This window comes from Cyprinodon tularosa, unplaced genomic scaffold (genome assembly GCF_016077235.1).
Source record: "Cyprinodon tularosa strain WSP-4 unplaced genomic scaffold, ASM1607723v1 ctg71, whole genome shotgun sequence".
Lineage (NCBI taxonomy): Eukaryota > Metazoa > Chordata > Actinopteri > Cyprinodontiformes > Cyprinodontidae > Cyprinodon > Cyprinodon tularosa.
The window spans coordinates 1,680,001-1,704,369 of record NW_024039463.1 but is presented as its reverse complement, the minus strand read 5'-3'; positions in this window follow the sequence as shown (position 1 = coordinate 1,704,369).

The window sequence follows — 24,369 nt, the reverse complement described above, 5'->3', positions numbered from 1 at the left end:
GACCAACGTTTTCTCCTACAATGGTACCATTTTGAGAATGGATTCCATGGTGTAAAGGCTCAGTTATGTTTGAAATACAGTACATCCCGCACAGAAATAAGATGCATTGACTTAACATCAACTGTTTTTATACCCAGTGCTTCTTTCATTGGCCATTCCGCCATACCTGATATTGTGGTCGTGCCTCAAACGGTAAGATTACAACACAAAACATGTAAAAAGAAAAAAGAAAAAGAAAACCAACATCAAAACCGTTGTTTCTAGCATTTTCAAAGCCTTTGTATCATCCAAGAGTAACAGGAACTTATTTTGTCAAGCATAAACCAGGCTTTGTGCTTGAAAATGTGCCAGTCCCCTTTGTTGTGTAGAAGAAAAAAAATAATTGTCTTATGGGGAAGCCCTGACCTGTGCAGTATAAGTGAAATCAGTAGAAATGAATGTGCACAAAGAACATAATAGCCACAAAACAGTTTCAAACCCACAGAAAACAAAGACATCAGCAATGTCAATGTCACATTTCATAGTTGTTAAATATAATATTGAGAAATTCAAATGACTTACAATGGTCCTCAAACTAAGCGATAATTTTCTCTCACGTTAGCAGGGAGAGTTCATGCTCATTATTGAATTACAAAGAATGTACCACTAAATAGTTAAGGGCGAGGAAGCAACAATTTTTATCTCTAATGTTTCTATGTGTAGATTGTTATTAAAAAGTTGCCATGCAGATGTGTCAACCAAAACAGGAAGAAAATATTACTTTCAATGGATCTTTGTCGCATAAGTGAGGTACTATGTTGTATTTCTTTAGTGTGTTCAAATGGTGCAGACCATCACCACATCTAAATTGTATTTTTCCATCCAATCTGACAAAACTTTTGCAAAACAGAATTTGCAAATATTTCAGTGACCAGTAATGCATCGCAGATTAACTACATTTAAATAGATACAAACATGTAAGTCCAGGAGGTAAAGTTTAATTGCACAAAACTTTTCAGAATTGTTTTGTTATATAATGTTTTCAAACAATACATTATTCTAATTTCCTGCTAATGCAAAAGTGTTGGTGATTTTAGGTGATCTATCTCATATAATACATAATCGCTAAGACAGCAAAAACAGCTGCAAAATAACAAAATCTAAATCATGTTTGTGTTTCCAAACTAATTCCTGTGCTGGCTGTACTTTTTCAGATTGCTACATGTTCATGCATGAGCAGGAAATTTTTGCACCCCTAAGCCTCCATACATTTAAGTAAGTTACTAGAATTGTGGAGAATGGGAGGAACAATACTTAGCAGACAGTTTTTCCTTAAAATAATATTTGATTAATGTTTTATGGCCTGTCTGTTTATGCTTCAATGAAATTATGCAATTTGTTACTAGGCATGGTCGTTTAGCTTTAATATGTTTTTAGAAATAGCAAATCAAAACACAATCAAACTTAATTTTGCAGCAATATAATAAATTGTCATAATACCTTTATCCTACTGTCTGAGGGTAAGAAGTAAAAAAGTTTACGTTGCAAATCAAAATAAAATAAGAAAATACTGCATACAATTATAAATAGTTTTTTCACAATCAAGTATTCACTTATATATCTGAAAAATGACAGAACTAAGGGGTCATTAAATAGCATGGCGTAGTGGCTGTCAGTTTATTGTTTTTACAGCTTTGAAAAATAAGGCAAGGTAAAGGTTTGCCGACGGGATCACAGTCTTAAGTTCAAATTGCAGGTGTGTAAAATGGAACATGCACTTTTCCCCTAAATTAGGCTGTGAGATCTTAGGGAGAGTGGTGGGGAAATTAGCTGAATAACTGGCTGATTCTAACCAGATGATTGCTTCAGCTGGACACCAGAGAGTTTTCATTAGGTCTCTAATTTACAAGCCTCCCTCTGCATTCCATCCCAGCGTTTAGCTGCCCCCAGGTCTTACAGATCTCCTTTGGCCTTTGCCCTTTGCAGGCGTTCCTAACAAAGCCACACACTCCAAAATACACAAGTTGTAAAATAGTAGTGTTAAACCTGACAAGAATCAATATTGGGATGCAATATTCATGCCTCTGTGTTATACATACATGCAGACTTTATGTCTGATCTTGGCCACTATGCCATATAGTCATTAAACCTGTTTTCCGTGGGAGTTTACTGCTGTGGTTGACCTAAAGTGCTTGTAAAGTTTTACACTTTTGAGCTCTTCTTTCTGTGGAAAAACAAACAAAAAAAGTGTGTTTGCTGAATTAATTCTTTGTGATTCTGAAAAATTGTTAAATTCTAGCTCATGATTGATAAAAGTTATTACACACCACATAAATATTCTGTCCTAATTAATTTCTAAGCAGTAAAATATTGCATTAGCTTTTTTCTAGTACTTGTCACTTCTTTAGAAACAATAAGATCACCACGGTTATTAATTGTTGAGTTGTCAACTTCCAACCACTGTTTGGATAATGGAGAAATGTGTATAGACTTTTACAATTAGTTTCAAATGTCAAGATTTTAAACACACCCAAAGAAATTTTTTGTCATCAAAAATAAAATTGTGGCATAATCCGGAACTATGCTGTTTGTAAACACCGCAGAGGATGGAGGCAGGCCATGTGCCACTGCTAATAATGTTGTCTGAAGGGGAGAGAAGACTACAGGAGGCCCCATGCTGCTGCTTAACTCTCTTTTAGCTGGCAGGTCATGTGTGATTAAGAGGTTTGTGTTACCTGCAGGCCTGCTGAGGAAGTTTTCCCTGGAGAAGAGTTTGTCCCTTCTACCTAATCTGAAATGGCCCTGAATGGAAGTAACACTACTTACCAGTAGTTTTATCATGTTTCTTTGCTTCTCCAGGGAACTCACTCAGGTGTCATTTTTAATTTAGAAATCAGGCCAGTCACTTTAATTAACACTGGTCATAGTATGTGTTTAACTTGAATGGATTTTTTTTGTAATTATTTAGGCAATGTAAAGGTCAGAATGATAGTGCTTTGAAGTAAAAAAAAAATATATATATATATATATAATAAATGCAAATATTACTTGTAGATACAATTATTTAAAAAGAAAACACACAAAGAGTATGTATGTAATTACTATCTCAGAATTGCATCAACAATATAAACCTGCCAATGGATTTCAATTTAACATCCCAAAAATGTCCACTTTCTATGTTTTTGATTGGCCAAGGATGATAAATAGACTTCAAATTGCCCCTGAAATTGTGAGCAATCGTGATTACAACTGACCTCACACTGTGTTTGTGAGTCGTTGAGCGCTGGTGGAGATAGGGTGACAAAAGGGGATAGCTGAGGCAGAAGTTGGATAAAATGGTACGTTTGGGTTAAAAAGGATCAAAACGCCTTTTTTTGGTCTGAAGACATTAATGTCATTTTTAACTCTGAAAAATAAGCTCTGTGTAGCATTATGGCATTTAGAAATAGTTTGTAAAAAAACTGCCGTTGCTTCCTGTGAAGAGAACCAGTTCCTAAACCGAGAGTAACTCCTGGCCATTTGATGAGTAATTTTAGGTTCAGCCTCTGAGTCAACTGTGTAAATGCAACTGTGAAACTATTCAATCAGTTGGAAATAGATGTTCTTCCATCTGTTATGTACAATTAACTTTTCTATAGAAAAAAACAGTATTTTGCAAAACAGATTTAGAAATTTTTAAAATTACTTAGTATTTATTTGTAAAGCAATATAAATGTATTAATTTAAATGACATAAACATCGACCAAAAATGCTATATATGGCTCTTTTAATCCCTAATTCACAACCAAGACTTTACTTTTAATTTACTATTAATTCAATGAAAATGAAAGGAACTAGCAAGGATGATGATCTCTATGGCCACCAAAGTTGAGGCTATCATTATTCTAGCAGTTACCTTATATCATAACCCTCTCTAGGCAATGCCAGCTATGCATTTCCTCTACGGTTAGCAGCTTATAAGAATGAATTTGTGGAAAAACATGCAGGAATTTTCCCAAAAATTATTTGACCAAAGGTGATCTTTTGCTGAATGTCCCAGGAATATAATTGTTATCTTAAACATAAAAAAAAAAGGATTGGCTTTAAAATAAACCTTGGAAGACCCCCCATCTTTTGCTCTGTAACTTTTGTAATTATGATTGAAAAAAAAAATAAAAAGGCAGTTCACACTACTCCCTTGTTATCCACATACATAGTGATGTCATTTTTAACAGCAGTGGCCCTGTCTGAAGCCTGACTGTGTTTGCTATAAAACATTATAACAAATAAAATTTTTAACTAACTTGTTATTTCAGATTTCTATAGAGCCCTATAAGGAGGCTGTGAATAATCCATATCTTACCTTGATAAAATATCTTTCAAAGTTACCTTTGATTTCCTGAAACTCCTGACTGCATAAGTAAGCCACCAATAATGAGAATTTGGGGCTACTTAAAGTCATAGGGAAACGGCTGTTCCAACCGTGGCATTTCCGAATAGTGTTGCCAGACTACAGATTACATGAGTGAATAAAGTGAATGTGATTGGTCATTTATCAAGGGGACAGGATTGTTTTCACGGAAGGTTCGTGAGCTAGTTTGGTTGTGGCCGGTTTGTTGGAAGGATCTAGCTAACCAGTTAGCAACTTAGTGCAAGTAGGTTCCCATTGGGAAATTACATTGGGACCTAGTAGTACTAAATTCGTTACTTAGAAACAACACTGTCAAGGAACGCTATGGACAGGAGAAACACGCAATAGTAGGACAGTTTTGTGTCAGAGATCGTGGATGAGTCTCCTCCGTCATACATTTTTTATGTAGAGGAGAAAAGTGGGGACGAAATTCTTGTGGAAGAGGACACCAGGGCGGCCGAAGTTTCGTTTGGTGCAGAAGGCTTACAGCCGTACATGTTTGAGCCCTTGCCTCGCAACGCTACCAGTTCTGTTAGCTCTACGCCTGCCGAAGACACAGACGTCCAGCCCCATGTACACCCCTTATTTCAGCTGTTGGGTATATTACCTGCGACATATGAATTCAGATGCTATGACCGAAAAAATATGATTGACAGATTACCGTTGATGTATGATTGGCCCAAATTTAGGTGTCCAAGCTGACGTATAACTAACTGGTGTGCATAAAATAATGGAAAAAACCCCACTGATTTTTCAAACTGGATGTTTTTAAAAAATAGACATTTTCTAACTTTTTGGACAATATTGTCTGATTAAGAGTACATTTATATACATGTTTAAGCCAGAATGATTTTACATTTAAATATGACTTCCCTATGACTTTAAAAATATTTTACGCTTTGTTATTTTATAAACCAATTGACCCCAATATATTATGATTAGATGGTTAGTTATAAATAGAATTTGATATTCAGCTTTTACCCACTGTTATTTACCGGTTACAGGTATAAATAGAGTAGTGTTCAGTTTCATTTCATTCAAAGGTACATTTCAAGTTAACTGATTCTTTTTTCTTTCTATACGTATAACTAAATCTGATTTCATACAAAGTTTAGATTTTTTTCTGGAAGATGATTACATCCTACTGGGGTATTAGCTGTTATTTTTATGTCATACGCTTTGTCTTTGCTCATTCTGTTAGTACAGTTAATAAAGCCCTTTGTGTATATCGACATTAACGGAAGTATGACACTGCAAGTGTGCACATGGGATAAACAAGGAAGAAGCTAACAGCTAGCCAGTAGCATCTCCCAGCAAATCGTGGAAACAGTTAAGAAATATCCATGATCCAGGTGTGAAAAAAAACAAAAAAAAACAGAAAAAACAAAAAACAAAAACACGTATGTAATAAGACTGGAATCAGAATACAGGTTGGTTTTCCATTTAGCAAATGTGCAGATGGGGCTGCAGCATTGGTGGACAACAGTAAATGTCTTTAAAAATAATCTGATAATAGTAGTAGCAATGCTATTCTCAGTCTATACAGTCTTAAGTAGAAATGGCATTTTTAAATAAATCAATTGCTTATTTGGTTTGATGCTGTGCTCCTATTTGCATTAGTAATGAATGGGAACTTGGGTTCTACTTGAAGTTTTGATGTGAGGCTCTGAAATTCAGAACAGGTTTATTTAAATAACATCAGTAGGTCATCGATTGGCTGTATTACCGAGAGGCCTTACAAGATGGTTGTGCACTATTTAGGCTGCTTTCCCACTGAAAATAGCAGGTAAACGTGGGGTTTTCAAATATAGGTTCAAACTGTTGACATTTTGCTTCCTTCCAATTGGCAAAAAAGCTGGGACTGACACCCTGCTGGGAGGCTGCATGGCCTCTGTCATAACACCACTGTGTGTCTGGTCATGGCATCACACTTGGTTAGCATTGATGATGTCACCACTGCTACAGAAATCAGAAACGTAAACAATGGAGAGCAATATGGAAGGGAGCCAAAGTGTAGTAAGTGTGCTTTATTCTTTGATTCTTTTGTCCGTCCGAATCTCTCTTTCCAGTGCTGTGATGTGTTTATGCATGCAGAGTAGTTTTGGCTTGTTAAATGAGGAGCGAATTTGGGCCGTAAAGCAAATTTGCATGATGTTGTGACATACAACTTCGCAGACCCGGGTCAACCTGGTTCTGTTTTACCCACTGTACGTCGATCGGAGCCAAGCAGTTTGAAGGCTATTTTAACTCGGTTGCTTGTCCAGTGATTTGACGCAGGTCAATGCGGGTCACTGCCATTAAAAGGCTATTGTTCACGGGTTTAAACAGGTTTTGGCCATTGGGAAGGGGGTAATAGATGCTATCATCTGGCTTTCGGATTGTTCAGGGTTCTTTCTGTAGATAGCGCCACGTCTTCTGATGTCAGCTCATCACACACGGTGCTGGTGTTCTTATTATGCTTGGTATTTATGACCTTTTTCATCTTGATCAAATAATTTTTGGTCCTCTTTTTTATAGACATCTAACATGAGTATTCACATTTTATTTGTTTTATTTCTATCACAAATACCGTTTGGATCAGTTTTTATGCATTTGAAATTGAATATAATTGACCAAATCCCAAATATCAACATGGCTATGAGTGTAGATATCCACTGATGTCTATGTGAGAAGATGTCTTAACATATTTGGATCAGTCATTAGCAACTTCTGATCAGTTTTTTTTTTTTTGCCTTTCATAAAAAAAAATTGAGAACTTGAGCAAATTACCAACTGTAGATAAAGCCTGGTTTGCATTGCAAAAATATCACACTGATTTCTACCCTGATCTTTCCCTTTCCAGTGTTCCAGTTATCTTGATGAAGACCACTTGGATCTCAAATCAGGGATATCCAAGCTATTGGACTTACTTGGCCTAATATCCCAGCACATGCGTGTTCTCCACACAGTACAATAAGGCAGATGGGTATGCCTGTGAAATGTGACATGTAGTTAATCAGAAAGCATTTCCCGTGGAAAAATAAACACATAAGTTCACCATTTTAACCAGTAGAACCCCTGCTTGTGCTGTCTCCTCTTCTTTACCTACCTGAACTCTCTGTGGATTCCTGGAACCCTGGACCTGTCTGTTTCTGTTCTGATCAGAACCCCTGAACAGGTTACGGACTCCACGATCTCTGAACCTACCTGTTCACAACTGTTTCCCTGACCCGGCTCGGATTTTTGCTCATTCACTGGGGCTGCAGCATCTGGTTCACTCTGGGTGGCTCCCGCCTTATTTCAGATTATCATGGTCACTTCCTTGTGTTTCTCCCCAACCAGAGTGCCAGTGATGGGCGGTTCCCCCGCCTCCACCCACTGCCGCTGCAGATCCACAACTCAGCATTTTGTTCTGATTTTAATAAACTTATTGAATCTCACCACTGTCTGTCTCACTTCGAATATTGAATCCTAAGTTCTGAGTTTATTACACCTGAAGCATAACAAACGCATCTTACTCATTGGCGATGTTTATATGTTCTAAACACACGTCGGATTTTGAGAGGTTTGTGAGATTTCTGATTTGACTGAAACATTTTCCAGGCTGGTATCTGTTTATGTCTGGTGTTGTACTTGCCCCTTGGCTGTAGGGTACAAACAGTGTAGGACCAATCCTGTTATATATATACAATTTTTTATGGTCATGTGCAGAGTTTGAAATCTTGCCATGTGAACCTGGCATAATGCTAAAAACGGAATTTTATGCAATGGCCTTTATTTTACTAATTTATTAAACACAAATATATTGTTTTAAACTTCATATCTAAAATATTTCCTTTTTTTCACCTTTTTCACCTTTATCGGGTACGAAGATTTAAGCCTTTCTAACAATTTTTTTCTGTTATATGTTCAGCGATGAATCTCTTTAGAAAAGGAGATTTAAAAGGAAAAACACTTAACTATTACTTTCACCCTTCAACTAGACCTCCAAAGAGTCCTGTGCTTCAACTCAAGAGAATCAAGGAGATAACAAATATTTTCAGCATGTTGAGCTGTTGTGGTGCTTTGAGTGGGAGATGCAGAACCAGGGGAGAACTGAAGAGAACAGGGCTGCAAGTTCCGCCAGCTGCACCCTGTCTTTGAGGAGGCGATGAAGAGCTGCTCATTGAGGTTGGCAAACGCCACCTCGTAAACTTTCCCCTGTCTCTCCCTTTGATTTCCTTGGACATCTGCCTGGCCCTCCCATCAGGAATGTGAAGCAGCTGCTTGCTGCAAGTGTCTTCGCCATGTGAACCCAGGCCTGTGCACGGGTCCTGGCTTAATGAATTGAGCCAATTCAAACTGAGTCGCCTGGGACACCAGGCTCTGGTGCATAACTCTGCTCCTAGGATGACAAGCAAGCTCAGTGAAGGAGGCTGGGAAATGTATATTATAGAGGTTAACCATTTGCCCCCATACTGTAATTGGCTTAGATTGTCTAGCGACTGGATTTGCAGGGGCAGAACCTGCACCACGCTGTAGTGCAAAAGTTCATCTGAAACCGACACGATTGTGTGATCCTGTGTGTGTGTATGTGTGTGTGTTTGCCTGATAAAGAGAGAATGTGTAAACAAAGTGAAGCACGTGGACACACAGCAGATACACAGTAAAAACAGGAAAGTGCATGACGCTTATTCATCTTGTTTAAAAGTGTCTGTAAAACTGCAGGGTCTTGTAGTTGTTGCTACACACATGTGCAACGCCACCAGTAAGAGTTGTGAAAGTCTGAAATGCTATACAATGTTTACTATAAACGAAACTAAAAATCAATGTTTAATCAATTGAAGCACCATAAGAGGTTTTGTTATGAGACAGTTAATCTTAATGGATTTTATCAGAAAATTTCTCAAGCCATAATTGAGTCAGTTATACTCATCTTTTTCCAGTAAGCCAATAAACAGTTTTACAGTTATGTGAGGAGTAATGAAACGCCATGTTACAAAAACTCAAAAAACAAACGCATAAACATAAAGTGGCGTTACAGAAAAAGCACACATAATTAGCATTTTCCCATGTGATTCTATTTCCTAACTGTGATTAGAAAAAAGCAATTGGAAATAAACGTAACACAGTGTTTAAAATATAAACAAAATTAGTTTCAGCGGGTCGAAAAATTAGCATTTGTTCAGTAACACATTCAGGTGAACATTTATCATGGGAAATATTTTTCCAAGTGTTTAAACTGGTTTGTCTTCACAATCAAAACATGTTTCCATATTAGAACAAAATATTGTATACTGTGGAAAACTATCTAACATAATGAAGATATTCCTTAACAATATAATTTCTGTTTTTAAAATCTGGGAAAATGTTTTAGATGTGGAACTATTCACAACATTTTTCAAGCCGCTTGATATAATACCATACTGTATGTGAAAAATATCTCCAATGGTATTTCACAAAATTATTTTAAGCTGGGGCTGCTCAGTGGAGCAGTGGGTAGCACTGCTGCCTTGCAGCAAGAAGATATTGGGTTTGATTCCTGGCCCAGGGTCTTTCTGCATGGAGTTTACATGTTCTCCCAGTGCAGGTGTGAGTTCTCTCCAGGTACTCCAGCTTCCTCCCACAGTCCAAAAAAATGACTGTTAGGTTAATTGGCTTCTCTAAATTCTCCTTAGGCTGTGAGTGTGTGCATGAATGGTTGTTTGTCTTTTGTTGCCCTGTGACGGACTGGCGACCTGTCCGCGGTTTACCCTGCTTCTTGCCTGTAGACAGCTGGAGGCACCAGCACCCCTCGCGACCACGCTTGGGATAAGCGTGATGGCAAATGCATTGATCGATGGATGGATTTCAAGTTGTGAAATATTGTTTAAGTTTATATATGGATGGTTTCCAGCTCCAGTTTTAAATGCTGCTCCCCAATAAACAAGAATACAAACTTTTGGCTGAGAATATGCCATTTTAGGACAAAGTAAGAATCTAAATCTAAAGCCATGTTTGCAAAGTTCTGTGTTCAGCATTTCTTGTGACCATTCTAACATTTACCATATTAATTTCTGTTGTGAAATAGTGGAACATGGTAAAAGAGTTTTTTTTTCTTGTAGCTTTATAAGAAAAAAAGAAAAGACGTTGTGGCAGAGGTTGCTTGGAGCAGTGTGTCACTGCCATCTTTAGCACATCAGCGGTGTCCTAAATAATGCTTAGTGTAACATACTAAACAGTTGGACACAAAATATTTTCCCTGCCACAATACAGGCTTGACATGCTTACTGTGGAGTCAAGTACATCCGACTTTTCGGAGCCTTTAGACCCTCAGACCCAGACTATTTTTTTTGACACCCTATTTATGTGGTTTTCCGAAAACAAACAACCTAGCATTTTAAATCTAGAGTGAAGAGTTGAAAAGAAGAGTAAAAGACAACATGATGTCATTCTAAATCATGTAAATAAATATGGATGCAGCCCATGTTAAGATCTTTGTATCAATTCTAAAGTTTAGCAATCAGACTTAGCCAATTTATCACAGGTTGTGTGACTACTCAGAATTTGGTCACTTTCAAAAACATATCTGGTCTGGCCACATATGACAATGGGCTGGGGCTGGGTTTAAAAAGAAAAATTGCTGTTCAGAATGTAATGAAATACTGTTATTTGGGTCACATATGGGCAGAAAAGTCAGATTTGGGCCATTTTTGCTCTCACTGATAACATAGTCACAGATGCTTGTTTGTACAGTGGGAATTGCATCATGTCTTCACAATCCCAAGGGTCTCATGAGTGATGGCTGTGGCTTAGTAGCGAGAGTAGTCATCTGGTAAACTGCAGGTTGTGAGTTGGATTGTTGATCTGTGTACAGTATGAACATGTGCATTTGTGAATACTGCAGCATGAAGGAGATTTGTATTTTCAAAGTGCTTCAATAGCTGTCATTACAAATGGATAGTACAGTTTTATGCATTTAATTGAATTGAATTCATCATTTTGCAAAGGAAATGCCTGTGTTTTTCCTTTATAAAGGTATGTAAAATTCTGAGTGAAGAAACACATTTTAGACACTTTCTGCAAGGTTCACCCAGTCTTAATGGCAGATATTAAGAAGTGTCCCTTTTGAAGAAAAACCTGCGAACATCACTGAGGGACATCACTGAGGGTAGGGGGCTGGGTGGCATTAGGAAGATTCAGATAAATTGAAATAAAGAGTGCTGGGAAACTGGCTTGTTTCAGGAATTTTCCAAGAGCTTTTTCGGAAACTAAAAAGCTTGCTGACAACTTTTAAAAGAAGCATTTAATCATCTTGTTTAAACTGTTTTTTCAAGGAAATGTGTCTAAATACTGTTGAGTCTTCTGTGTTCATTTGTTTTTACTCTTTTTTTCCCTTCCTGTGTATTCCTATGTGACCGTCTACGCATTGCAGTGAGGGGAACTCCATGAGCCATGATGAGTTGTTTAAAGTCTAATCAAAAACTAACAAGTCCCTGGTTATTTGTTTCTGCCTCAATACTTGAGAGTTCCCAGATGTTGTTGAAGGCAGGGAGTAGATTGTTTATACAGCGGCGAATCTCTTCCAAACACACACATTTTATCAGCTTTCGTGGCTATCTATCAAGGGAGGCACAAGTTACAGTTTTTCTGCAGCCAGGCAAGCACAAAAGCCCTTCAGCAGCAAATTACAACTCCCACCCCACCTGCTGAAGCCAGCGTGCTGGCGGCGCAATGTTCAGACGGTAACCTGCCTCCGATCGATCGGTTGTTGTTGCAGCTGTGCTCTGGGTTGATGGTTTATTTAAGCAGCTCCACATGCTTGTTGAGGGGAAGGCAGCTGAATACATAAAACAGCTCTCAGAACCACTTTGTGGTCCAGCTAAGAGTAAATGGAATAATAAAAACCAAATGGTTTCATTCCATGTTGTGGGATCATAAATCCAGGAAGTTGTTTTTAGCATTATGATCTAAAGTGTGCAACATTTGAAGTTATGTGGGATGGGAATTAAAGGTATCCATCCAGGTAGAGCCACATAATTGTCATAATTTCATCTGTTTCAACATCAGTAGCGACGTTGAAAGAAATACCTCTAAACAAATGATGTGAATCAATTTATGTGCCCTAATACCAGTTAATTAGAGACAAGTATTTCAAGGTTTTTTCCGACAAAAATGAAATCAGACAAAAAGAAAACTTCAGCGTCACCCATGCTTCACTCTCTGTAGTTTTGGGACCTCTGTTTAGTCAGCTAGACTTCAAGGTCAGCCTTGACTCTCTTCAGAGAGGTCAGTGACATCCCATGTCCATTCACACTGTTTCCTTCCCTTCAACCAGAGGAGAGGATGTATCCCTAACTTCCTGCTGTGATACACACAGACAGGAAATTAGTAATTTGCTGTGCCTGACATTTTAACTTTTCAAAGCTGATCTTCTTTACCTTCTATCTGCAAAGTTCTGTATTTTCTTTCTAACATATTAGTATAAATGTATTTTCCAGAATTAATAGATATTGCATAATTAGTTATTTAAGAGTTCTCTTGGTTGATAAATACCTTCCTGCAATATGCTAGCTTCAAAAAGACAAAATCAGACACTTTATTTGCTACTTTTTAAGTCTTAGTGTCACAATCTTTATTTTCCTTTTTTTGAAAAGGCAAAATTTTCATAGTTATAGTTTTTTAAACATATATTATTTTACAAAAATGAGTGTACCATGTGAATGTATTCACCCTGTTTACTCTAATAGAGTACACATACATGCAATTTAACCTAAGAATAAGTTCAGCAGCTTCTTTGAGGCCTCAAAGGTTTGTTTGGAAGCACTGAGATGACTTAAAAACACAGGAGACCGGTGTGTAGTAAAAATATGAAGCATTCTGAAGTATTTTTGTCAAAAATCAAAATCCCCCAAAAGTTAAACCAAAGCATAAAGAACGGAGGCAGGGGTCAAGATCTGTTTTTTTTTGTTGTTGTTTTTTTGTGTGTAATCATTAAATTTCAATATCTATAGGTTTATGTTTGTTGCTGGGACCACAGTCAGCATTCATTTATCACTGCTGAGAAAAGATACACATATGTATCTGGTTGATGTGGATTTGGTGTTCAGATTAAAAAGAATGAAAATAGATGCTTTAGACATGTTAACTGTTATCATTAAAAAGAAGGGGTAAAAACTGGGGTAAAAACTGATTTTCTTTTTTTTTTTTTTTTTACCTTGTCAGTCAATTTTAAAGGATCTGCAGAGATCTGCTCAGGTTGGATATTGTTAAATAAAAAAAAATGAATAAAAATTTGTCAAGGGAATAGTAACAATAAAAATGTCATGGTTTAAAGTAAGTCATGTGGGCGTGCAGGTAGTGCAGTGGTTACCTCGCACGACCAATGTACGGAGGCCTTACTCCTCCACGCGGGTTTGAATCCGACCTATGGTCCTTTGCCGTATGGCTCTCCTCTCTCTCACACCCTCTTTCCTGTCAGACAAACGAGCTGCTAGTGCTGTAAAAACTCAAAAAAGAGTAAGCCCTGTACAAATTAAGATTTTAGCCTACCACTACGTATGTAATGAATAAAGCAGTGCTGTTCAATCCATGGCAGAATAGTAACACTGCAACCCACCCTGCATCTACTATCACCATGGGGGAAAAGGCAGCAGAAATCTGCAGGTAAAACAATCAATGGATACTTGCTGCAGAACCATTGGCAAACCATGGGCAGAGTTGAAGTAGCTTCAACCCTGCATGACCAGCCTCCCTGACCTTTCTCTAACTTTAATCAAATCAGCAGTGCAGCCCCTTAGTCTAACATTTAGCCACCAGGCTAAAACTTATAGATGATAACTTACAATAGCTTGTCTAACACATTAACTGTTAACCAGTCTGTATGGTTCATTCGGTTGGTCTTTCGCCAAATATGGATAACAACTAGTTATACAACCGTTAGTGTAAGCCTAGTCATGTCTTTCCAGAGGCTAAACTACAGTGCAAATGTAAAATATTGATGGTCAAATGCCCTTGAACCACGCTGCCGATGTTTATTTGGGCAGAGTTTGGGCAGGGTTGGGCAGAGTTGATGCTGGGTTGGCAGGAGTAAAGGTGGTTGTACAAGTTAAAGGTGCTTCAGCTCTACCCAGATTGTTTTACACTGAGCCTCCTCTTACTTCATTGCTGTTCTACAATCAATTGTTTTGAATGTTTGCCATGAGGAAAGTAAAAGGGGATTTCCCTTCAAAAACGTACTAAAACCCTACTCCAAAAGACTTGGACATTTAAAAGTAATCGTTTGTGACTGTATGCAAATAGTGATCGCATTTTTGAATTCCTATTTAAATATCATTTTTAACAGAGGATTTCTCTTTCTTTACACTATGTCCTGTATTTGGTTTGTTTGTTAAAAAAATACAATATGCATAAATTAATTGCTGTATGAAGACGAAATATGAAAAGGTTTGAGCAGAAAAAAAAAATTTGAATGGTAAAAGGTAAGACTGAAGAAAGTTTACATCAGGCATCCCCAAAGTCGGACCTCGAAGGCCTCTGTCCTACAGGTTTTAGAAGTTTCCCTGCTGTAGCACAGCTAATTATGATGACTGCATTTCAGCAAAAGCCTATTAAAAAGCTTTCAATTAAAATCAGCTGTGCTGGAGCAAGGAAACCTCTAAAACCTGCAGGACAGCGGTCCTCGAGGACTGACTTTGGGGATGCCTGGACAGTTCTTCAAGCTGTTAAAAGGTTTGGGTATGACATTTAAAATGTGCTCTACTTATCACGAGTATAAACGAGGAACCTGCCGCAGCAAGCCTCTCGAATGCGGAGAGTAGACTGCCGATCTTTATGCCCGCAATGCTGCTCCAGCACTGCTCGAGAACGGGCAGACAGGCACACCGATAGGAGGAAGGATAGCACTCTCTCTGTGCCTCTCTCTGTATCTCTTGCTGCAAACTCGACCCAGGGGGCCCTCTCTGGGGATCGAGGAGCGAATCGAGTAGAAGACGGCGCTGTTGTTTCACATCTCTCTGCTTTACTGCCCAAAATCCCTAGGCATGGCCTGGACATGGCCCAGAGGGGAAAGGTGAGGAGCGGAGCCAAGGAGAAGGGTCCAACGGTCTAGCCCTGGGACACCATCACCACATGTCACCACTGGTTATGGGAGGGTTCGGGACTTCTACCCGGACCTTGTACCACAGCTTCTAGGCTATCACAAGGTTGTGGTGTTCTGGGACAGAAGGTTTAACAAGAATGCTCTTGCATCCAGGAGTAGAATAATATTATAGAATCCTTAAAATATAAAGAGGACAGCTCACTTAAGGAACACAGGCACATCTCAATGAGAAATGTCCCCTCATTTATTTTTATTTTATTTTCTTTTAGATTAGGCCTTTACTAAAAATGTCTTTATTGTCATCATACAAAACACATTTTACTTATTTATTACATTTAAAGCTCATATACAAGAAAAAAATAGTATCAATGACAGCATAGTGCATATTATCTTTGCAAAAATAGAAAAAGAACAGGACTGGTGTTCAATGGTCCAAAGTTGTTTTATTCATTTTTTTATTTGGATAGAAACTGCTACCTCTGTAACACCTCAATAGTGCCACAGACTGATTGTCTTCATGCCTCCTTTTTAGGAACCACATCTTGCAGCAACATACTCCAAGCAAAATAAGATTGAAATAGTTTACTGGCCAGTTCAGTTCCTGAAATTTTAAATGAAGTTAATTTAAGTCTGCTGGACTCAAAAGGCACTCTAATTCAGGGACATTAATCCCAGTTTCCTCATCCTCACCATCATAGTTCCATCAAAGTTGTTGTTTTTTCTGCTCTGAAAGGAAATATTTTTCAAGGCAAAATTTTCAGTCTTTGTTTTTGTAATAGTTATGCCACAGGAGCGACTGAAGCAAAACCACAGACCTTTACTGACGGTTGTATAACATTATAAACTGAAATATCTTTTATTGAATTTTACTTCCTGATCATCAGCCATGTAGTTCTTCTTTTGTTTTGCCTTCATCTTCTTATTCTTCCTCCTTTCTAATGGACGATCAAAGAGGACAGGGGCTGAACTCAATTACGTGGAGTTGAAGCATAGGCTGACCATAGATATATGATATGGTGCCAACAAGATCCGCACACCAGACTTGCCCAAATGTATTCCCACAAGCGAGTGCACCAGAGCAAACAGTGAGCAAGAAGTTCTAAATAGGAAACCAAAGGAGTTCTTGAACGCTCAGGTAGATTGCCATTTGGGCTCCCTTGGTTTATCATTCCACTAGCACGGTGTAATTTGCATGAGTGCAGGTTCTCGTTTCTTCTAGCGATAATTATTTCAGTGTTTAAAGGCCATATTTGAGTATTATAAATAAGTCCATAAATTAAAAAACAATGTGTACAATATTAATAGCTGATATCAGCTATGAATTTTTAAATTTCCTTTCCATGATTAGATCGTTTCAGTAGCAGTTTGTTTTTATCATCTGGCTCAACTCACAATGCCTTAATGTCTAGTTAATCTAATTAATTGCTCAAATTTTTAGTTTTGGCCCATCCTATTAACTGCACTTGCTCCCAGATATATAATTTTTTTCATTTTGGCATTTAGTCAGGAGGAACTGTTTGTTTTTTCCAATACAAACCGCATTAATTAAACATTGCATTCCCTAATGTATAAATAGAAAAACTACATAAAAAATTTACTAGATTTATTGGGTTTTTTTCACAGTTATTTTTAAAAACAAAATATCTGACCTGAAATTACCTCTTGGACTCTCTGATTCTCTTTGTAATTTTATATTGAAAAATCTTTTATCAAGAAATGAGAAATTATGGTGGGAAATATAGACAAATATAAAACACAGGGGATAGATAAAGACAGCTTAATGACCCAGATATACTTTGACAAGTATAGAGATTGGTATCCATTTTTGTAAAAAGCAGCCATTTATTTTTCTAATCAAAGATGTTATTCAACATGCTCAGCTGGTCTTCAATGATCTTGTGTTTTTTTCCTGCTGAAGTTATTGGCTTACACTAATATACAACTTAAATGATTTTTTGATTCGTTTTTTAAGTAAGTTTTATAGGGAGAAAATAAAAAAAATCCTCTTAAATCAATGCTTTCCATTTTCTGGAAAGGTTATATTGAGACAGTCACCCAGGATAGATTGATGGAAAGTTGCTGCAGCCAATCGGGTCTCAGTAACTTTTAATGATATGAAATGTGAGAAAATGGACTTTGGAAAAATATATATTCAATAGATAAACAAAATAATGTAATAATATTAATAATACTTTTTCACAAGATGTTAAAAAAGAAATATAATATATAAAGTTAGCAAAACTGGATCTCTTCCATAAAATCGAATACAGTATATATTTGGACAATATAGTCATAGACTCAGATTGTAATTATTTACAAACCACTGCAATCTAGGTAAATATTAGAACATTAGAGTGAGCATTGAGAGAAATTGAATTCAATTTTATTTATTTTTTTTACTGGATAATAGAATATGGATGCTAAATGTACTTACCCTTCTTCTTTGTGAAGGAAAAAATTTAACTGGCTCTTCAACTTGAGCTGAATGCAGTCTACCAGTTTTATATGATTTAGTTTAAGATGATGTTTAATAAATTCTGCTGTTATGGTTCAACTTTTTTGTGTTTTGATTTTCGAGTTTTCAGTTATCTAAGTCATTCATTTTTGTTGATCTTTGGTTTTTTTTTCCATTTTGTGTCATATTTAAGCAGTCTTGAGTTACTCTCTGTTGTCCCTTTGTGCTCGTCTCCTTTAACCTACCTCCCTTCTTGTCACTTCTATCCACACCTGCTCCATATCAACTGATTAGCCCAGTCTTTCTCCCTTATGTACTTTGACTGTGCAGTTCTTCAGTGCTGGTTCTTTGTCCTTGCTTGGCTCCTTGTGTGTGTTTTCCCCTGGTTATGGTTTCTAGTATTGTGTTCTTCAACTTTGTTTTTATTGCTTTTTTATTTCCTTAAACCTGCAAGAACTCATCTTTGCCTCCCTAATCTCTGCAGTCGGGTCCTCAACCAACCTCCACCACCACGCTGACATCTGCTCAGTATATTAGTTAATTTAGGCTTTCAAAAAATGCTAGATTTATAATTTAGTTATTTAAATTCATAAAGTATATATGTGTTGTTTCATTACATGTTGAATAAATACTATTTATTCTAAAATGTTTACCAAAAACATATTGAAACCAAAAGATTTTTTTAATTTTCAGAGAGAGAGAAAAAAGAAGATGCATTTTGATAATTTAATTACAATTACTTTTACCTCACAGTAAATATGTATGTTTTACTTAATGTGGTTTATTTAATTAAATTTTAGGACTTAAACTTTTTGGGATTTACCATGTTATATTTACTACCAGTTACTTTAGCAAGACATGTTTACTGTAACACATTTTTGTAAAACCATCTATCTTTCTTACCATTATCTGGGAAATTAAAAATGTTAGAAGTACACAAACTGTATTGAGATATTATACTACTTTACTTTAAGTTATATATCTGTTTGTAAAGACATGGCCAAAATAGGGTTTAACAGTCTTAAAATGTTGTATGTACTATAGAAGGATATTTCTGTATCCAACAAATATAAATGTACTGTCTTTTAGTGGCTGTGATATAGGTCTTGTTGACAACTGAGGCCTTTGCAAGAAGCAAATCTGAGAATAAGTAAAATACAGCCACTCTGATGCTGAGAGTATTTCTGTAAACTCCCAGGGGTTCAAGACTGGCCTAGAAATAGCTGAAGGCTAAAACCTTTTTTTATGCAGAAAAGAAGCTCATTGTTCAAAGACAGGGAATGTTCCAGAAAAAAAAAACTACATCCAACCTTTATAAGATATTTTTTTGTTGAAATTACACAAAAGCTACTAGGGAAACAGTCATCTACAGTGTATTGTCCAATTAAATAACCCCTATAGTAATAATAGTGGCCATCCTTTTTATGTGAACTATACAGCATTACAATACTTAGCATTGATGCATTGATTTAAATCAGCAAGGAAAGCAACAGAGTTAGTTTAATAGTTTATCAAAAATGTATCATTGTAATCCAAGATTTATGTAAAAATTATTTAGTTCTTTCATCACCACCTGCAGTTTTTGTGATACATGCAATTCCTTTCTACAAGTTAAAAGGATGAGAGTCTTTGAATTGAAGTGCTGAGTTTAATTTCACCAAATTGTTTTATTTTCCATTGCTAAAAATAGCAATAAAAACAGGGTAGGGCTGAGGATGCTCTATCTCAAGCAGTCATGTATAGTAGAAAAAGGCAAAGGTGGACAAAATACAAAAATTATATATTTAATTGGAATTATAGTTACTTTGATAACATTTTTATTAAATATAGGTTTTAAAACCATTGTAATATTTTACTTTAGTCAAAGTGAAAAATACATAAAAATGTTTCCATAAGTAAAAGTTAGTTACTTTTTCATGAACAGAAGGAAGTCTGTCTAAAGCCTTCCAAACACAAAAAAGGTAATATTGATCTTAAATAGTTTTTAATTAAAATAAATCCTTATAAATGAAAATGCTACACAAAAATAAAACACGTTGACATTTGATAGTAATGTGAAGTAATTATGTGTAATTCTGATGCAAACTACTCCACTGTACTGAACTGTCTAACCAACTTATACGTACAAACTAGTGAATAATTTTAATAAATATATTGAAACTGTGTGTCCTTTTATGAAATACACCCTTTTTAAATCAATTTTAAAACATTACTCAAATACTTTGGTATTTACATTAGCCATTATAATGTACTTTACTTTGTTTATGTGGTCATAATCTAACACATCAACCAGAAACCATCCACCAGTGTACACTTACATCAGTATTTGATGCCCAAACTAATCATCAAATGTAACTAATTAAAGTCTCATAAACAAATTAGACTTAAGTACAAGTAGAAAAATTCAGCTTTTGTAAACTACCTAAGAAAAAACAATGTTTACACAGTTACTTTGACCCCCAGAAGCAGGGTTCCGGATATTTTCACATTTTCTAAACTGTGGGAGAATGCCAAAGTACCCTAAAGGAACCCATTCATACACAGAAGGAGGATGCAGAGATGCTCTGGCCTGCAGTGAAACTCAGGACCCTTTGTGTTGGCAACCATGCCAACAGTCTGGATGCTTGATACATTTTTGTGTCTTCAAATGTGTACTTTTTTAATTTGATCACTAACAGATTCTGTGCATATAAATAAAAGCTAAGAAAAGGTATTTTTTTTAGGTGAAAGAACATTGATACACAGATCCATCCATCCAGCCATTATTAATTATTCTTGTCCAAAAACTAAATGAAGGTGTGTCCATTAATTAGCATCATAGTATCTGGTAATCAGTCAGTGGGGCTATATAAAAGGCTACAGATCACTCACTTGGCTATTTGGTGACATGATGTGCGCCACACGCATCATGGACCAGATGAAACAAACAAAATTATCTTAGAAGATTAGGAAGAACAAAATTACACAAACATTTTTAAGGTCAGGGCTGTATGACCACCTCCAAGCAGCTTGATGTTCCTGTGACTAAAGCTGCACATAATCAGCGATAAATGCTGCTGTCACACCTTGACAATTTAGGCCAGCATATGCCAGACGTACGAAAAATCTGGCAAAATCACTGGCATATGTTGGATAAGTTATGGGTACGTTTTGTACTAGTTATGAGCACGCTGAAATATGCTGAAGTACGCTGAAACACACTGGCACATGTCGACATACGTCAACATATGCTGGCGTATGCTATACATGGGGCATAAGTTACAGGTAAGTTATCTGATTACTGACATACGTTAAGTGTAAGTTACTCATAAGTCATGGCGTCTAGCCTATCGCAAACCTATAAGTAACTTGTGCATAACTTTTGCGTACTGTAACTTATCAAGATCTTATCTCCAATGCATATCAACATAATTGACGTGTTCCAGACGACCGGTGGACGTGTTTCTAGCTTACAGCTACTGTATAATGGCGTATTGGCAACATTTTGGTATGAAAGGGGGTTCACAGGATGAAAACTGTCAGTTATCCTCCAGACTTCATCTCCATCATAGTGTGGGCGTGAAGGTGAGTATAAGGGATCCTCCTCACGTTTACGCCAACGGCCACGACCGACAAACTTCCTAGCAGACACTACTCTAAATCTTTCTTGCTTTTTTATTTTATTTTTTATTTTTTTTGGTAGGTGGTAAACAGCAGTTAGGTTAATACAGCGATCAAAAACATCTTTTTATGCAGACCAGGCGCCTCCTGGAGCATCGCTGCTCCCCTCAGAACACTGGCTTGTGCATCATTTCATGGGCATTGTGCTGCCGTGTGTTATGCACAAGTTAGGCTGTCGTTGGACATAAGTTATAGACTGGTTATGAATTTGCTATGTATACGCCCAAACTTGGAAAAATACATAGAAAGTTTAGTGTATGCCAGCGTTTTAGATTCAGAGACATAGGGCATACGCTGCCTAAATCGGCAAGGTGTGACAGGGCCCTTAAGCTCTATGGGACTGTAACCAACCTCCCTGGATGCCAAAAGAAGAAAATAAGGACAAATCAAAGAGATGCATAACAAAGGTAAAAAAAGAGCTCAGAAAGGAATGTATAAACAGATTATGGTGAACTTCAAGCTCAAGGAAGGTTAGTGTCAGATTGCACCATATGTTATCATCTTGTTGAATCCAAAGTGGACTAAATGGGAGACAATCAAATATGACAGCATTGTTCAAAACAAATCATAAAAAGCCAGGCTGGAATTTGCCAAACTACATGTTGACAAGCCACAAAGCTTATGGGATAATGTCCTACTGACATCATCTTTGTGTTCACAGACTGAAAAATAAAGTATATCTTGAAAAGAACACTGTCTCTACTGTGGAACACGGAGGAGGTATTGTTATGTTCAGGGTCTGGATTGCTATAAGTGGCACAGGGTGTCTTGAATCTCTGCAGGGTACAATTAAATCTCAAGACCATCAAGGGATTCTAGAGAGAAATGTGTCAGAAAGCTTGGTCTCAATTGGAGGTCATGAGTCTTGCAACAGCATATCGTCCCCAAACATCTAGCTAAAAACACCCAAGAATGGCTAAGAAGAAAACATGAAGTGGCCTTTCATGAGCCCTGACCTAAATCCTAATGAGCACTTTTGGAATGAGCAGAAACATCCCATCCGGAAAAGACAACCTTTAAATCTGACATAACTGGAGCAGTTTGCTCACAAAAAGTGGACCAGAATACCCATAGAAAGATGCATAAGTCTCATTCACAGTTACAGTAATTTTTTGAATGCAGTGATTGACTTGAAAGGTCGTGTCGTACAATAAATTTTTATGTTAACTCTAAAGTCTGTTTCATGAGTTTAAGTTTAAACATCATTCAGTTGAAGTATGATTAAAAAGCATGGTCTGATATTGATTTGTTCATTTTTTTTTTTTAGAATATTTATTTATTACTGATTTTTTTTGTCAGATTTAAGTTATTTCTGTCACCATTGTGGGTTTTTCTTTCATCAAAAACAGGTACCAGCTATGTTGTCCACATATGTAGATTGGCATACTAAAAATCCAGTGCTGAATCCTAATATGAGAAGAATAAGTGTTTCTATACCAATTGGAATATATTAGCAATATTCAAAGGATAATTTGGAAGGATATGTTTTGAAAAAAATTTAAAGTATTCTCAGCAATGCTTGTTTCAAATGTGAAGACTTCCTTTGATACAACAATACAAATCATAGAAGTTCCTTTTTTTTTGCAAATTTTTCTGTGTGTGAAGAAGTTTTGTGACCTTTGCTTACATGTTGTGCAATTGCTCCCAATGTAGCATACCCTACCAATGAGCAATTTTCATGCCATGCTTGCGGAACAGATATCCCAGGCATCTGTCCAAATCTAAATATGATCTGCTTAATTATCTTGACATGTTTAGCACCAAATATAAACAGGCTACAAATATCTGAAGAGGTCACGCTGACAGCACGGTAAGTATACATTTACTCAAATGGAAATTTTAAAGGGGCACTCAGGAAGTCACTTGAAGGTGTGACCTCTTCTCAGACACTGATATTAACATTTCTGTGAAGTCAAATTTTCTGGTATTAACCGCTCTTGAAAAAGTCACTCAGCATTCTTACATTAAACCATAACAAAAATGTCATTCTTTCTTTAAGAAAAACCTGAGAAAATCACATTTGGTCTTTCCCCTCCTCCCAGAATACCCATTAGCCATAATTTCATGTCCTCTCTGGGTGTTGTTGTCAGTATTCTTACTTGATTAAATCCCCATGGCATAAGTGACCAGGATCATTGATTTGCTATCCTCATTGTTGCATTGACTTGCCAGGCCACTTGAGGCTTTTTGAAGGCTGCTGATCCTCAATATATATTTGTAACACATTTGTTTTAATTAAGTGTTCACACAGCATGGAAATTGGATACTTGACTAAATGACTGGAACCAATAGTAATGGGACTAATTGCAGTTACTATTGCACCCTTTGTGCCCAGTAGATCAATACTTAGAGTAGCTGGGTGTTGTGTTCTGAACAGTAGAAGTAAAAAGATAAATTTAAAGCACAGTGATTTCAATGGGAGCTTTGAATCAAACATTTTTTGCAACAATCTGTAAAACTCTGAACATGCTGTTGAAACAAACAAGAATATATTTTTATGTAACTAACAAAACCGCAATTTTAGATGTTTTGTGGTTCAACAAAACCTTGCCAACAGTCCAAAGCAGAGGTTTTTCAAACTACATAAGTAAATGAATAAAACACTCAAAGGATTAGAACAATTTAGAAAGCAGACCCCCTTCTCTTCCATTGTGCCTCCACCATGCTGGGGCTATTTCTCTATGCCCAGCATGGGCTCCACTTTGTGGCTTTTAATAACCTACCCCTTCAAGCTTCCACCCCCTGAGACACATTTTTTTCTTGCTTTATTTGTGCCGCTCCGTTTCTACCTACTAGCAGCTGCAATTGGGAGCAAGCAGTGCAGGCAGCAGTGGAAGCAGCAAATTT